The sequence below is a fragment of the Micromys minutus genome (genome assembly GCF_963924665.1).
Source record: "Micromys minutus genome assembly, chromosome: 30".
Lineage (NCBI taxonomy): Eukaryota > Metazoa > Chordata > Mammalia > Rodentia > Muridae > Micromys > Micromys minutus.
In genome coordinates, this window is record NC_137965.1 from 29,011,922 (window position 1) to 29,028,130 (window position 16,209).

At 35.3% G+C, this 16,209-nt stretch overlaps 1 pseudogene across 1 annotated transcript in view; it reads right to left on the bottom strand.

Annotated features, from left to right (window-relative positions):
- Positions 1-12,452, bottom strand: part of LOC308439948 (nodal-like) — a 33,656-nt pseudogene extending 21,204 nt beyond the window's left edge. Inside the window, exon 1 of the transcript in view lies at positions 12,387-12,452. The product of the transcript in view is annotated as a nodal-like (transcript). The remainder of the gene's footprint in view (positions 1-12,386) is intronic.
- Between the last annotated feature and the right edge of the window lie 3,757 nt (positions 12,453-16,209).

The window sequence follows — 16,209 nt, forward strand, 5'->3', positions numbered from 1 at the left end:
TTGTTTATCCTTTGAGTAGAGGAAGAGTAATTATTTATTTGAGTTAATTTTATATCCAGTCACTTTGCTGAAGTTTTTTATAAGTTGTAACAGTTTTCTCAGGGATTTTTTTTTTTTGTGGTCACATAAGTATACCATCATGCCATTTGCAAATGGTAATATTCTGACTTATTACTTTCCAATTTGTTTCCCTTAGACATACATTTGTTGTCTAATTGCTCTCACCAGGACTTCTAGTACTATATTGAATAGGGAGCAGGAGAGTGGTCAGCCTTGTCTAGTCCCTTATTTTAATTTTAATATTTCAAGTTTTTTACTGTTTATTTTGAGGTTGGCAACTGGTTTTCTATATATTGATTTTACAATGTTCAGGTATGGGCCTTGGAGTCCTGCTCTTTACATGACTTTTAACATGAGGGTGTGTTGAAATTTTTCAAATGCTTTCTCAGCATCTAGTGTGATGATCATGTGTTTTTTTTTTTCCTTTGAGTTTCTTTGTATGTTGGATGATGCTGATGGATTTCCATATATTGAACCATTCCTGCATCCCAGGAATGAAGCCTACTTTATTATGGTTAATGATTGTTTTGATGTGTTCTTGGATTCAGTTTGCAAGAATTTTGTCAAGTATTTTTGCATCAATGTTCATAAGGGTGATTGTTCTGAAGTTCTTTTTTGTTGTAGGGTCTTTGTGTGGTTTAGGAATGAGAGTAATTATGGCTTCAAAGAATGAGTATGGTAGTGTTGTCTCTGTCTTTATTTTGTGTAATAGTTTGGAGAGTATTTGGTATTAGGTCTTCTATGATGGTCTGATAGAATTCTGGACTGACAACATCTGGTCTTGTGCTTTTTTGTTTGGGAGGCTTTTGATGACTGGTTCTATTACTATTCTAAGTGTTATGGGACTGTTTAGATGGCTTATCTCATCCTGATTTAACTTTTGTGTCTGGTATCTGTCTGGAAATTTGTCCATTTCCTCTAGATTTTCCAATTTGTTGTGTATAGGTTTTTGTAGCAGGATCTGAGTATTTCTTGAATTTCTACAATTTCTGATGTTATGTCTGCCCTTTCATTTCTGATTTTGTTCATTTTGATAATCTTGCTGTGTCCTCTAATTAGACTGGTTAACAGTTTATCGATCTTCTTGAGTTTTTCATATAACCAGATCCTGGTTTTATTGATTCTTCGTATGGTTCGTACTTTTTCTATTTGTTTGTTTTTTCCTGAGTTGGATTATTTCAAGTAGTCTACTTTTCTTGGGTATATCTTCTTTTTGTTCTAGAACTTTCAGCTGTACTGTAAATATCCTAGTGTATGCTCTCTCCAGTTTCTTTTTGGAGGCACTCAGAGATATGAATTTTCCTCTTAGTACCACTTTATTGCATCCCATAGTTTTTGGTATGCTGTGCTTTCATTTACATTGAATTATAAAAAAAAATCTTTAATTTCCTTCTATACTTTTTTTTATTGACCATGTTATTACTGAGTAGTACATTTTTTCAGCTTCCATGTGTATTGCCATTTTGTTGTTTTGGTTATTATTACAGACCAGCCTTAGTTTATGGTGATCTGATAGGATTCATGGGAGTATATTTCAATCTTCTTATGTCTGTTGTGGCTTCTTCTTGACTGTCTATATGGTCAATTTTGGGAAAGGGGCTGTGAGGTGCTGAGAAGAAGGTATATTCTTTTGTTTATGAATGAAATGTTCTGTAACTGTCTGTTAATTAAAATAGGTTTATAATCTCGGCTATTTTCATTGTATCTGTTCAGTTTTTGATTCCTTCATCTGTTTTTTGATGACAGTAGGGTGTTTAAGTCTCCTACTATTATTGTGGGTGGTGCAGTATATGCTTTGAACTTTAGTAGGGTATACTTTATGAATGTTGGTCTCTTGTATTTGGAGCATAGAGATTCAAGACAATTTCCTCTTAATAGATTTTTTTTTCCTGTGATGAGTAAAAAGTGTTCTTTATCATGTTTTTGATAACTCCTGGTTGAGAAGCTTTTTTAAATTTGATATTAGAATAGCTAATCCAGGTACTGGAGAGATGGCTCAGAGGTTTAGTGCACTTGCTGTTCTTCCAGGGGACCTGAGTTCAATTTCCAGCAACCACATGGTGGCTCAAAACCATCTTTAATGTGATCCACTTCTCTCATCTGGTGTGTTTGAAGACATAGACAACATACTCATATAAATAAAGTAAATTAAAAAAAACAAAGAATAGCTATTCCATCTTATTTCTTAAGAAAATTTGCTTGGAAGCTTTTTTCCCCAACCTTTTACTCTGAGAAAGTGTATCTGGCTTTGTCTCTGAGATGGGTTCCTTGAATGCAGAAAAATGCTGAATCCTGTTTACATAACCAGTGTGATGATCTATGTTTTTTTTGGGGGGGTGGATTGAGTCCATTGATGTTAATATTTATTCAGTAATAGTGATTGCTGTATTCTGTTACTTTTGTTCTTAGATGTAGAATTGTGTTTGAGTGACTTTCATCTCTTAGTTATCTTGCATAATTATTTTCTTGTTTCCCTAGGTTGTATTTTCCCTCTTTATTTTGGAATTTTCATCTATTATCCTTTCTAGGGTTGGATTTGTGGACAAATGAGTAAATTTAGTTTTCTCCTGAAATATCTTGGTCTATTTATGGTAAATGATATTTTTTCAGGATATGTTAACCTGGGTTGGAATTTGTGTTCTCTTCTGTTCTGTATTATGTCAGCCCAGCATTTTCTAGATTTCATATTCTCTATTGAGAGAGAAGTCTGGTGTAATTCTGATTGGTCTGCCTTTATATGTCCTTTTTCCCTTACTGATTTTAGTATTCTTTTGTTATTTTGAGCATTTGTTATTTTACTATTATGTGTTGGGAAGAATTTCTCTTCTGGTCCAATTTACTTGGAATTCTGTAGGCTTCTTGTATGTTCATGGTCATCTCATTCTTAAGAATAGATAAGTTTTCTTTTACAACTTTGGTAAAGATGTTTACTTTCCCTTTTAGTTGATTTTTTTGCTCTCTTCTACACCTATTATCTTTAGGTTTGGTCTTCTCATTGTGTCCTGGAACTCCTGGACATTTGGTGTTAAGAGCTTTTTGGTTTTTGCATATTCTGTGACTGTTTTTTCTATGTTTTCTATGTTGTCTTCTTCCCCTAGGTCATCTCTTCCATCTCTTGCAGTCTGTTGGTGATGCTTGTATCTATCATTCCTGATATCTTTCTTAGGTTTTGTATCTTCAGGGTTATCTCTATTTGTGATTTCCATATTGTATCTATTTCCATTTTTAATTCCTTTACTTGTTTGTTGTATTTTTCTTTAGTTCTTTGAGTAATTTCTTCTGGGTCTCCTGTAATTATATAAGGGAGCTATTCATATACTTCTCAAAGATCTCCGTTATCATCACGAAATATAATTTTAAGTCTAAATTTTGTTTTTCTTTAGTGATGGTAAATCCACTACTTGCTGTGGTGGGAGAAGTAGGTTCTGATGTTGCTAGGCTGTCTTGGTTTCCATTGCTTGGGTTCTTGTCCTTTCTTCTTACTGATTTGTCGTCAGTGAGTATAGGTAATCTTTTTGTTTCTGACTGGTTTTTGTCTTTCTTTTGGGTCTTAAATCCATATGCTTAGGAGGGAGATTGGTTCTGGGTGTTCATCTTTTTGTGGGCAGGCACTTAGTTTTGATGGCAGTGACTCAGTTCTGTGTTTGTGGGCTCCGGTTTGAAAGATCTTGTTAGGGTGTTCTGAGCGTTCAGTCCTCTGCCAGTAGATCCTGAGTCCTAATGGCAGAGGCCCAGCTCTTCATCTAGGCCAAAAAAGAACTTTTTCCAGGGAGCACTCTGCCCCCTGCAGTTTGAGCACTCCAGGCATTCCCTCATACGACAGCCAGCAGGCCTGTGCCTCAGGCTCAGCCTTGGTCCAGTTGGATAAAGCACCTGTTGTGCTCAACTAGAAGCTGAGCGTTCCCTGTGCAAATCCCAAGTCGTGGTGGTGGAGACCCAGCCCTCACTGTGGACCAGAAAGGACTCTTTTTCAGAAACCACCACGTTCACTGCACTCAGAGAACTCCCAGTGTCTGTGCCTGGGTCTGTGCCTCATTCTCACCTTTGGTTCAGGTGGAAAACAACTGTGCTACTGTTTTGGGAGCTCAGCTTTCTAGTCATGATGACAGAGACATGGCCCTCTCTGTGGGCTGACAAGGGCCTTTTTCTAGTGAGCCCTGAACTCCTTGTGCTCAGAGAATTACTGATGTGACCTTCCCAGGCCTGTGCCTCAGGCTCAGCCTTAGTCGAGGTAGAAAATCTCCTGAGCAGCTGATCTGGGAGTTCAGTCTTCCATGCATGGATCCTGAGTTCCAATCCCAATGACAGAGCCAAAAGAGTTTTAAAAACACTACATACATTGTGAACAACCAGAGTAAAGATGGAATTATAAACACTTTCTTTTATGGGACAGTCAATTTAGGCTTAACTGTCTGTTCAGTTGGAACTTGACATCATAATGTATATTTTTTATTGGATATTCTTTGTATTTACATTTCAAATGTTATCCCTCTTTCCCTCACTTCCCTCCCTCCACCCCTTACTTCCATGAAGTGCTACCACTCTCTCAGCAGATAGTCCATGTAGAGAAAATGAGGGCTCAGCTTCGGACTTAGGAGGGAGAGTAATCTTGAGTCTCCTGTGGGTTTTCAGCTCTCTGCAGCAGACCATGAGTCCTGATGGGCAGGGTCTGGTTCTGGGCACAGATGGAGGCTGGAAAAGTTGGTTCTTAAGCAACAGTGTACTACCTGTGCCCAGAGTGTTCTCAGTGGTTTCTGCATGGATTGTCAATGGAGAGGACGTGGGGACTCACCAGTGGGCTCAGGAGGAGGAGCTTCCTGAGGATCATTTAGGGGCTCAGCAGTCTGCTGGCAGGACATGAGTCCTAATGGTGGTGGGTTGGCTCTACATAGAAAATAATCACATTGAAAAGGTAACCTGAAATATACCACCAAATTAAATATTACTTAGATTTTTCAATATTATACTGTAGTTTACACAGAAGAATACTTTATTGTTACACACACACATACACACACACAAAGTATTTTGAAAATTCATGCACTCTCTCCTCCCTGTTCCATTATCTCAAATGTCTATCTTCCCTACTAAATATTCATATATATATATATATATATATATATATATATATATATATATAACTTCACATTAATTAATTAATTTGATGTCCCAATGAGAATAGTTGAAATTAATTAATGTGAATGGCCTAGGGATTATTTAGAAGAATGTCATTTTTTATTGATTTGAATGATTATTAATTATACTCTATATTTACATTTGAAATGTTATCATCTTCCCCCACCTCACTCCCATCCCCATTCCCCTCCACTTAGTTTACTACTAGCTATAACACTGAAGAAAACATACATTTTTTAATCCTTCCGAAACAGTTAATTTCAGAAATTTTTAAATATCTACATAAGAGAATGCCCTGAAATCCTCTCCTCTCTCCCTGATGACATATTAGGGAGGGCCCTAGTCTTTGTTATTTGTATGTATTTGGTCACACTTGATAGAGGTTATACATTGTGACCAGCTCTATACCTCAATCAAATCCTCTCTAAAATTTTGATACAAAGCTTCTCACTGGAAGTAACATTCCCTAATATTTATAAGCTGAGATAGCACTGACTCTTCATTCTAAACACTGGAATTTCATGTCCACTTCATAGTAACTAATTCTACATTGGTTTGCAAAATAATATTCATATATTAATGCTTATGTGACAAGTTCTTCACTAATGAAAATATTTCTATAACACAATGGGTCATTTTTCTCTAGGTCTTATGCAGGTGATTACAGCTTTTAAGAGTTCAGTATTGTAATGATCGTGCAACTCCTGAAAACAATGTCAGAGCTTTAATTCTTCTCTTTCTTCTTTCATGATGTTACATTAGTATAGATGATATAATATCTCATTCTTAATTATAAAGGAATACACTGTGTTGACTGGCACCTAACAGAGATAGTATGAATGTAATAATGTACCTCTATTCTGGACTAATTATGCCCTTCCAGGAGCCAAAATCTTGAAACACATTAATAGAATCAGACAGACATAAGGAAGTAAACCATATGTCCTAGAGAACTCCTCCCAGGTATGAAATCTAGTATCACAAAAAAAAAAAAAAAAGAGAGATTCATATCACTGAGAAACAGTAATATAACTCTTTACCCTTGTTTGTGATAAACACTGTATCATGTAGACAATCCATGTGAAATAAATCACTGAGTGATTGAACCATATAAGGAACTGTTATTAGGGACATTGATGATTGTTAGTGGAAAATCACTCATGAAAATGAATCACAAACCATAAAGGAAACATATTCCTGGTGATACTGGGCATAAGAGATTTGACATTTGATAAAAAATTCAATGAATTTGATAGAACTGTGTTTAATGAAGAATAAAGAAAATTGCTAATTCACCTCAAACTTAGGGCACTGTACAGGTACTACAGAAGCTTTGTGAATTCACATAATAGGCCATGATGTTTATGACATAATATTGCATCTGTAAACTGTATGTAGATTGGCTTTATAAAGGCCTAAGGCAACATGTTTGAGGCTCTGCTTGATACAGAAAAATGAGAAGACTAATAAGCAATTTTCATCTTTAAAGTTTAAAAGGAGGAGCAAATAACAAGGAAAAGTCTTGAAGAAGCAACTGACGGTTGATTAAGGTTAAGAAAAAGAAAGTACCCCAGGGCATAGTACTTTATTACCCAGACATTAATATTTATATTTCTCTGTGTCAAAAGTATTCTCAGTTTGCAGAAGGTTCATTTAGGTCAGTGCCATTTTAATGTCCAACATTTCGTCAGTTGAGGAAGCAGGGCAATATTCCCCTCTATGCAAGATCGTGCCTTGAATGGAAAGATATCTACCCTAGCAGATGATTTTATATTGAAGTTCTTCTTAGTAGTAGGTAAGGCTTAAGAGGCAGAACCAGCCTCATTTTATAAGCATGTGATAAGGAAATTATACATATGTGTATATATCTCCATTTATGAGTATATGTGTGTATATGAGTATATAAATGTATTTGTATATGTGCATGTGCTGATGTGTAAGTTTATATGATTATGTTTATATGCATATATATCTATATTTGTATGAATAGGTACATATGTGTTAGTGTGTATCTGTGTATGAGTATATAAGAGTATATGTGTATTTGTGCATGTGTGTATGTCATATAGTTGCATGTATGTTTACATGTACATGTATATGTGTATTTGTGTGAGTGAGCATATCTGTATGCATGTACAAGATCATGTGTGTATGCATGCATGTGTATGTGTGTATGTGTATGTATGTTTATATGTTATGCATATATGTGTATGTGTGTATCTATGTGTATATATATGATGTGTGTGTGCATGTGTATATAAATATATGAATGGAGAGAAAGGGGGAAGGTTAGAATCTTGTGTATCAGAACAGGAAGGAGCATAATAGATCATGGATGATGAATATGAATTATGAAGAGGTAAAGAAGGCATTGTCTGAGATCTATACCAGTGTAACTCAGCTACTGTAGAGTATGTAGTTGAAAAGGAACTCAAATGGTGTAGCATGAGGCAGGGAGAAATATTAAAATTGTAAGTAATTTTCTCAATAGCCTATGCTTATAATCATAAAGTATTCAAGGAGATTAAATTTGAAAAGAATCAAAGATAGTGGAAAAAAAGAAAAACAAGAATTCGAACGTTTAATTAAAATTTTTAGTTTTATTCACATTAAGCAAGGAGACATTTCCAGTACTACCAAATAAGTTATTTTGCACAGATATGGGTGTGCATAGTAAATCATGAAGATAAAATATATTTTTATAGACACTGAAATCTGTCCTTGAAAGACAACAGAATTTTACTAGAAAAAAATAATTTTCTTGTTGATTTGTGCCCTACATAGTACTAGAATTATAACCAGGATTTCTACTTAGTGATGAAATTGTGTGCTACTCTATTAATTACAGTTGAGATGGACAACCGGAAATGTAGACATTATGTGCACCATCAACTATATCCAGTTGGTTTCAAGTCTTTTGCAAATAATCAAAACCTGTGCTTCAGTTTTAGCAGGGGCAATTTCTTTCATTCCATTCTTGATGGATATGATGTAAACAATATTTAAGACCATTCAGTACAGCTGTCGATCATCTCTTTAGGGGAAGATTATTTTCCAGTAGGTAGTTGTTACTGTAGATACTCATAACTGTTCAAAGTTCACATTTATTTTTAAAGTAGGTGTATAGTGTTTAGCTTAAATTGTAATTTTATTCTCCTGGAAATTACATTTATTTACTACCACTTTAAAATGAACTTCGTTTATTCCTGAGATGTTTCTTAGTTATCAGAACGTTATAAAAATTAATTTATAGCAATTATCTCAAAATTGCAAAACCTGAATGCATGTAACCATATTTTTCCTGAACAATCCCATAGTAGGCTAAATTTACTCAATGAAGAAGCATTCTAGCTTATATAATTTTCTTTTTTCCTGGTGTGCCAATTTCTATCATGTCTGATAGCAGGAGTTTTTCTTTCAAAAATTCCTGAGATCCTTTTATCCTATTATTTGCATATACTGTGGATATTTACTTTATGTATGTGATGCTATTTGTGTACATTTTCAATATATATTCCATTCATAATCAATATGTTTGGAAGGGTAAAATTTCAAAATCAAATACTGAGATATTAGTAATCTTGAGAACTTCTGCTTCTTGCCTAGGTATTAATTTTAATTTCTGCCTCCTACATGATGGCTCTCAGCCATCAAGGATTCATATTCCATATGATTCCACCATATTTTAAATTCTATCACAAAACAAATGCACATAATACACATACATACTCAAATGCAAACCACCAAGAGACATAAATAATAAATAAGATTTAAAGTATCTGTTTATTTGTGTTTTAATTATTTTCCACACATGTCTAATGATGGTCATCTAAATATGAAACTAATGACATTACAAACTACCACGTTGAAACTTCCCAATATTGGTAGTTAACCATCAGTATATAAGAAACACAGTCCAAACTAAGTTCTTTGTAATATTCAACATCAGCAAACTAGAACTGTGCTTCATTTTTACTAATCTACTGGACATCATCTAAAACTGTTTATTTCCTCAGAGTTATTTTAGCACCACATTCTTCAGTCAGGTTGACAGTCTAACACAAAGCCAGAGCTGAATAATGTTTGTCTATACTACAGATGAATGAATGATAATGAAACCCATGCAAACCATTATAATTGTTACTGCATACATATCATCCAATTTAGTTTAGATAGTATTACAAAGTTATAATTGAAAAATTTGAGAGTAACTAGGTTCAAACTTATACTCCAAAGACTATTTTGCCTACAGTGTAGATCTGATATGAATATTAACATAGTGAATTGAAAACAGTGTGCACAGTATATATTTTAAAGGGCTAACGGCAGAAGAATTAAAATGGCCCCTGATACCTAAGTATTGCAGAGCTTAAAAACCCTAATATATTTTCTGGTGAGCAGAAATGGGCAGAGTACTGGGAAGCATGAACTCATGGCCAAATTGACATTGTCCTGCCATGTAGAAGTTCCATCCTGGAAAGAAAATTATATCATTAAGATACAAGAAGTTCCAAAAAGAACTACAAAACTGCTCACTAAATAAGAATAATTTGTGTGGCTTTGGTCTCATGAAATGACCTCGTAGCCAACCTCTGTGAATATGCTGGGCGTTCTGCTTATGCTTGACCAAGATCAATACCATAGAGTCACTGGTCAACATCATGAGTCCCAAACAAATAACATCACTGGAGGCCAATGTGATTGCATATCCTCTATAAGTTTGTTTGGAATGATTTACTACTAAACAGTACAACAATTTTCTAAATTCAGTAAGATTTCCTTTATTTTTCATATCAGTCACAATTATGATCAGTAAGGTATTTACAAGCAGACAGAGGAACCAGCACAAGACCAGAGAAGGACCAATGATTTTGGGAATTCTGGTCTTGAGCTGTGCAGTCTTAGAATTGCTGGGGCTAATAGTGATGGCCTGAATGACACTCAACAGACATGTGGATCCAAGGGAAAATACCTGAGAAACTCTATGCAAATAAAAGACAAGTTTACATGTAATCTCATCTGGAAAATGAGTATGACCAAAAGCCGACATTGTCTGAGGAATTCCTTTGCAGATAACAATGACTATGTTGGCCTAGGTAAGGTGTTTGATTATTAGATCTATAGGCCTTGTCTCGATCCCAGAGAAGTCAGCAATGATAAAGCCAAAAATCAAGTAACAGTTCCCCACCATTCCCAGCACAGTCTGGGACAGAAAAATGATTCCCATGAATAGGTCTCTGGATGCCATTATCTCACATTATGGGGAACATCACCCCTGGCACTTCTCAATAGACGTTAAGAACTCAGATTTGCATTATGCATAAAATATGTTCTGTTAAACACTCAAATTATAATATTTTGTATTTCACTTTACATCCATTCAGATGTAAAAATAAAGTACTTATATAACTGTTTTTCCAGATTTTAACCATGTATATGTATTTGTGTCGTTATGTTTATTAACTTTAATGCCTTCGGCTTTGTAGACAGACCTATTATTATCCAAAATTGTGTCATCTGGAAAATCAATGTGTCCTATTATCTCAAAAATCTTTTCTAGAGCCCACAGCATATGTTTTTAACCAAAAACATTTCTCAGGCTAAACCTATTCCCAGTTGTTTGCACAGACTTTGGTCACAACATTGTAGTTAAAGTAAAGACAAAGTTATCAATATTCTTGCTAGGTGTCAGCACTTTCCTCAAGGCTCTGAAAAGAAAGTGTGATTTTTAGCTCAATACAGTCCTTTGAGGGGTATTCTAATGGTGAAACAAAACTGTTAGTCTGGATTTAGAAACCCTACAGATACCCCACATTCAATTACTGTCTATGACTGATGTACTGCAATGAAATACACCTTTGAAAGAAAATAATTTCCACCAGCTTATATGGAATAACATTGTTTTGGTCTTTGGTACTCCTCATAGAAAATTTAAAATACATGTTATTCACTTTGGTTCTCTGTGTCTATTTTTCATACTCTAGTACATTTTGACATATGCCATCAATTTTCAAAATTAGCTATTTTCATATATCACATTTAAATGTAATATATCAAAAGGTACCAGTGCTAATCACATGTAAAACACATCAATTTTATACAAATACATACTTAATAATTTAAAATGTTCATTCAATATTGATATAACAAACATGACAACTTTATGAATTTATTAAATTAAGGCAAAATTCACACTAATAATGTATTTAGTATTCTATCATATTTGTTTAAACATAAGAGAAATGGAATATTTGCATGTCTACATGCACAGTGGAAACTACTTTTATGTAAGACAGAGAACATAAGTGATGTATAAATACATTGGTCCAAAGGAGAAGATGCTGATCAAAGGCATTTCTGCAAGGTACAAATAACAGCAGCATAGACATGAATACTCAGCCCTGAACAAGTGATGCTGAAACTGGCAAGACAAGGAAACCTCAGTAAAATAATTGAAATGTGAATCCACCTGTCTGATTATTCCCACACCTTTATGCTCATAAATTAATAGGAAGTTGATACTAGTTCTCTCAGTTTCTATGGAAGAAACATAAATAGCTTCCTCTCCCTGTTCCACTTAGTACAAGTGTTTTTGTTTTTTTTTTTTTTAAAGATAACCAAACAAAAACAAAGCAGAAAACAAAGAGAAAAAAAACCTAACAACTTCTGAGGTAACTCAGAGTTTAAGTGGCAGACTGAATTAAACATGGGCTTATCAGATTTATGTTCACCTCTTCTGATGACTAAGGTCAAAACAGATATTACACCACACTAAGTTTGCTAAAAAAAAGTGTGTGTATGTGTTTGTGCATGAATGTGTTTCCCCTTAATTATGGTGACAAATATTTGACAAAAAAGACTTCACCAAAAACTTGGTAAGTATTTTTATAAAAAAAGTCAATCACCAAAGAATATCAGAAATAGAAGTCAAGACACAGAAGCCTCTTTTCAGCAGATTCCCTTCACCTGGGAAATGTGCAGGACTTAGATGATCATGATCTACTGTATCACTCAGAAGGTGCAATATTGTGGCCCTGGAAAAGAGAGAGAGAGAATAGCTCACAGTCTGTATTCAAACAGCTGACTTCAAACTGTCCTGTATTCTGCAAGTCTGAGGGAAGGCATTAAAACTCACCATGGAAAGTATGTGACTCTGTTGTGGCAAATGCTGAATGGGTCTGATACCTTACCTCCCTGCAGTCCCCCACATTGGTTGACATGTTAATATACTGACGACAGATCTCCTCTGAGGTCATGATGATATCAGAAATAGTATTCATGACCTTGACCAATAAGGGAATTGACATCATTCTTTTCCCCATCACAAACTTCAAGGGACTTTCAGTTATTTAACTGCACTGAGATATGGTGAAAAATCAGTCTGACTTCTGCTCTCCTGGAGTGTTAGACACCAGGTGATACAAGGAGCTAGAGCTGAGGGATCAATTCTAAAAAAGTGTAAGAGATGATGACATTGGGAGTTCCAGTTGATAATTTAAACTCTTCAAGCCAGTGACTACAAATGTTACCAAATATACAAACAAAAAACAACAAGACTACATGTATGCCCATGCTCAGCCACAAAAGTGCCATTGTGTTTTGTTTTGTTGTATTGCTATATTTTTTTGCAGAGAGTAAAACACTAGTTGTGGAAAGTGTTTTATGAGTGCCAAATATAGATTAATTAACGGCACTTATTTAAATTTTGTCAAAATTGAGGGATTGTGTTATTCCAGTTAAGGAACATAGAAAGTTATGTATGCAATATGAAAATAAAACATCCACATAACCTGATTTGTGTCCATTATACTTAAATTGATAGCTTAATTCACACATAGCAAATATTAACTTTTTTGTAATCTCTTCCTCACAGGTACCTGACATGTGTCATGAGTTACTATATAAGGGGCTTCTCTTCCACTTCTCTCTCCCCAATCCCCTCTTCTCTCCTCCCTCTACCTTTCCCCCTCTCTTCTCCCACTCACTTTTCCTCTCCCTCTCTCTTTCCCTCCCCCACACCTCTCTTGGCTTCTTGCTCATGTTCTTTCCCTTTTCCCATTCATCACTATCTCCCCTTCCCTTCCCCCACTTTCTCCACACACTCATGTCAGTGAAAGCTCTAGAATCATTTAGTCTTCTAATGGCTCAGTAAAGTTTTCTTATGTAAAGTTATCACATTTCTTTCTTTTACTTCCTCTGTTGAGGGCAATCAAGGTTTCTCCAGTGTCTTTCCATTGTTAATAGTGCTACACTTAAAATGATTGAATAAGTGATTTTCATAGATTGAAACACCCTTTGAGTCCATAACCACTACTGTTACAGATAGGTGTCTTGGGTGTAGATCAATTGCTACCTTCCTGAATAATTGCCACACAGATTCCACAGTGGCTGTATAATTTTCTGTTCTCACTAGAGATAGATGTGTCTCCATTGTTATATGTATTGAACATCTTGAGCTCTCACTTGTACTATTGTTCTTACCAATATTCGTAAAAGAGAAATAAGATCACTAGGTAGTTTTGAGTTGAAAATTACTGATAGCTAAGGATCTTCAACATTTCTTTATGGAATTATCAATAATTTGGACTCTTCTTTAAGAATGTTGTTGCTCCTCCTTTTTTTTTGAATTTTTTATTGTCTCATACACATGTTTGTCCATGACAGTTTCTCTTCTCTCCACTCCTCCCATACTTTCTACCCCCCACTTTTCCTCTTTCTGACATCCTCTCCCCATCTGTCTTAGACACACAGTGCTTTGTATTTTCCTTTGACCATTGCTTTCTTTGTTCCTCATAAATCAGTACATGTTGTCTATTCATTTTACTGAATTCTGGGATGTCTGAGATTTCTTTCTTTCATTCTTTCTTTATTTCTTCCTTTCTTCCTCTCTCCCTCCCTTTATTCCTTTCTTCATTTCTTTATTTCTTCCTTTCTTTCTCTTTCTCTTTCTGTCTGTCTGGAAACATTTTTTTTTATTCATAGAAAGTTTGTCACTTTCCAAGGGATTGTAAACTTTGTACTGATTTTGTTCTTGGTAGTATCCAGTTTTTATTCTTGATGCTTTGTAAGGATGGAAGAAGTTATTATCCAGACTTGATTTTGAGTTTTCTTTCCAGTGCCTGCTATAGGACCTTATTAGCAGACATATATTACATAATTTTGACTTTATCACATAATATCTTACTCCTTTTTATTGGTTATTTTATTTTTTATATTGCTAATGGTATCCCTCATCCTAGGTAAACCACCATCCTCTCCCTAGCATCCCATGCTTCTATGAGGGTGCTCCCTCAAACTCTTCCCAAATCTGTACACCAGTATTCCCCTATGGTGGTTCATTGAGCCTCCACAAGACAAAGTGTATCCCCTCATATTTATGCCAGATAAGGTAATTCTCGGTTACATATGCTGCTGGAGTTATTGGGTACCTCCATCTGTACTCTTTGGCTGTTAATTTAATCCTTGGGGGCTCTGTTTGGTGGAAATTGTTCTTTTGATGGGATTGAAAACACTTTCAGCTCCGTCATGACTTTCCCTAACTACCCCACTTGGGTTCCAGTGCTTAGTCCGATGGTTGCCTGCAAGCATCAGCACCCATATAGGTTAGGCTCATGCAAAGCCTCTCAGAAGACAGCTGTACCAGGCTCCTGTCAGCAAGCACTTCTTGGTATCCCCATCTTGGTTTGGTATCTACAGCTTAGATGGGTCTATAGATCGGGCAGTCTCTAGATAGCCTTTATTTCAGTCTCCGCTTCACTCTTTGTCTCTGCATTTCCATTAAACAAGAGAAATTCTGGGTTAATAAATTTGAGATGAATAAGTGGCCTCATTTTTCAAATGACAACCAGGTCTAACCACAAGACATATTTTCTAGAAGTGATATCTCATATTAATTGGATATTTCAGCTAATGTCGTCGCTATTGGGTCCTGGGAATATCTTGCTTCCATAAAATTGGAGGCTTTATTGTGGCTGTCTCCAGCTCCCCATGCCTCATTGCTATAAACCTCTTTTCAAATTTCTGAACTTCTGTACTTCTCCATGTCTCCACCCACACCAGATCATGTCCCCATTTCTCTCCTTCTCCCTTCCTCCATGGTTCCTTCTTTCCTCTACTTCTTATGATTTTTTTCTACCTTCTCAGAGAAGGAATGAAGCATTTCCTTCTTCTTTGCCTTCATAGGTCTGTCATTTTTATCACGGACAACCGAGAGTTTGAGCTATTATGGTGTTATCAGTAAGTACACACCATTTGGGTTCTTTTGTGACTAGGTTTTCTCACAAAAATTGATATTTTCTAGTTCCAGCCTTTTCCTGAAAATTTTATGAAGACATTGTTTTTAATAGATGAGTAGTACTCCATTGTGTAAATGTACCACTTTGTATGCATTCCTCTGTTTAAGGACATCTGGGTTGTTTTTAGGTTCCGGCTATAATAAATAAGTCTGCCAAGAATATAGTGGAATATGTGTCCTAGTTGCATGTTGTTTGTGAGGAAGATTAGTCTGAAGTTCTCTTTATATGTAGTGTCTTTGTGTGGTTTATTTATGAGAGTAATTGTGGATTTGAAGAACAATTTAGGTAATATTTCTCCTGTTTCTACTTTGTGGAATAGTTTGGAGAGTATAGGTATTCGGTTTTATAAAATCTGATAGAATTATTCACTAAACCCATTTTGTCCTGAGCTTTTTTTGGTTGGAGGCTTTTTATGACTATTTCTATTACTTTAGGTGTTTTGGGACTGTTTAGATGGTTTATCTGATCCTGACTTAATTTTGGTATCTTGTATATTTCTATAAATTTATTCATTTCTTCCAGATTTTCCAATTTTGTAAAGTGTAGGTTTTTGTAACAGAACCTGATGATTTCTTGAATTTCCCCAGTTTCTGTTGTTCTGTCTCCTCTTTTATTTCTGATTTTATTAATTTGGATCCTCTCTTTTTGCCCTGGCTAAGGGCTTTTAAATCTTGTCGATTTTCTCAAAAAACAAACAAACAAACAAAAAAAAACAGCT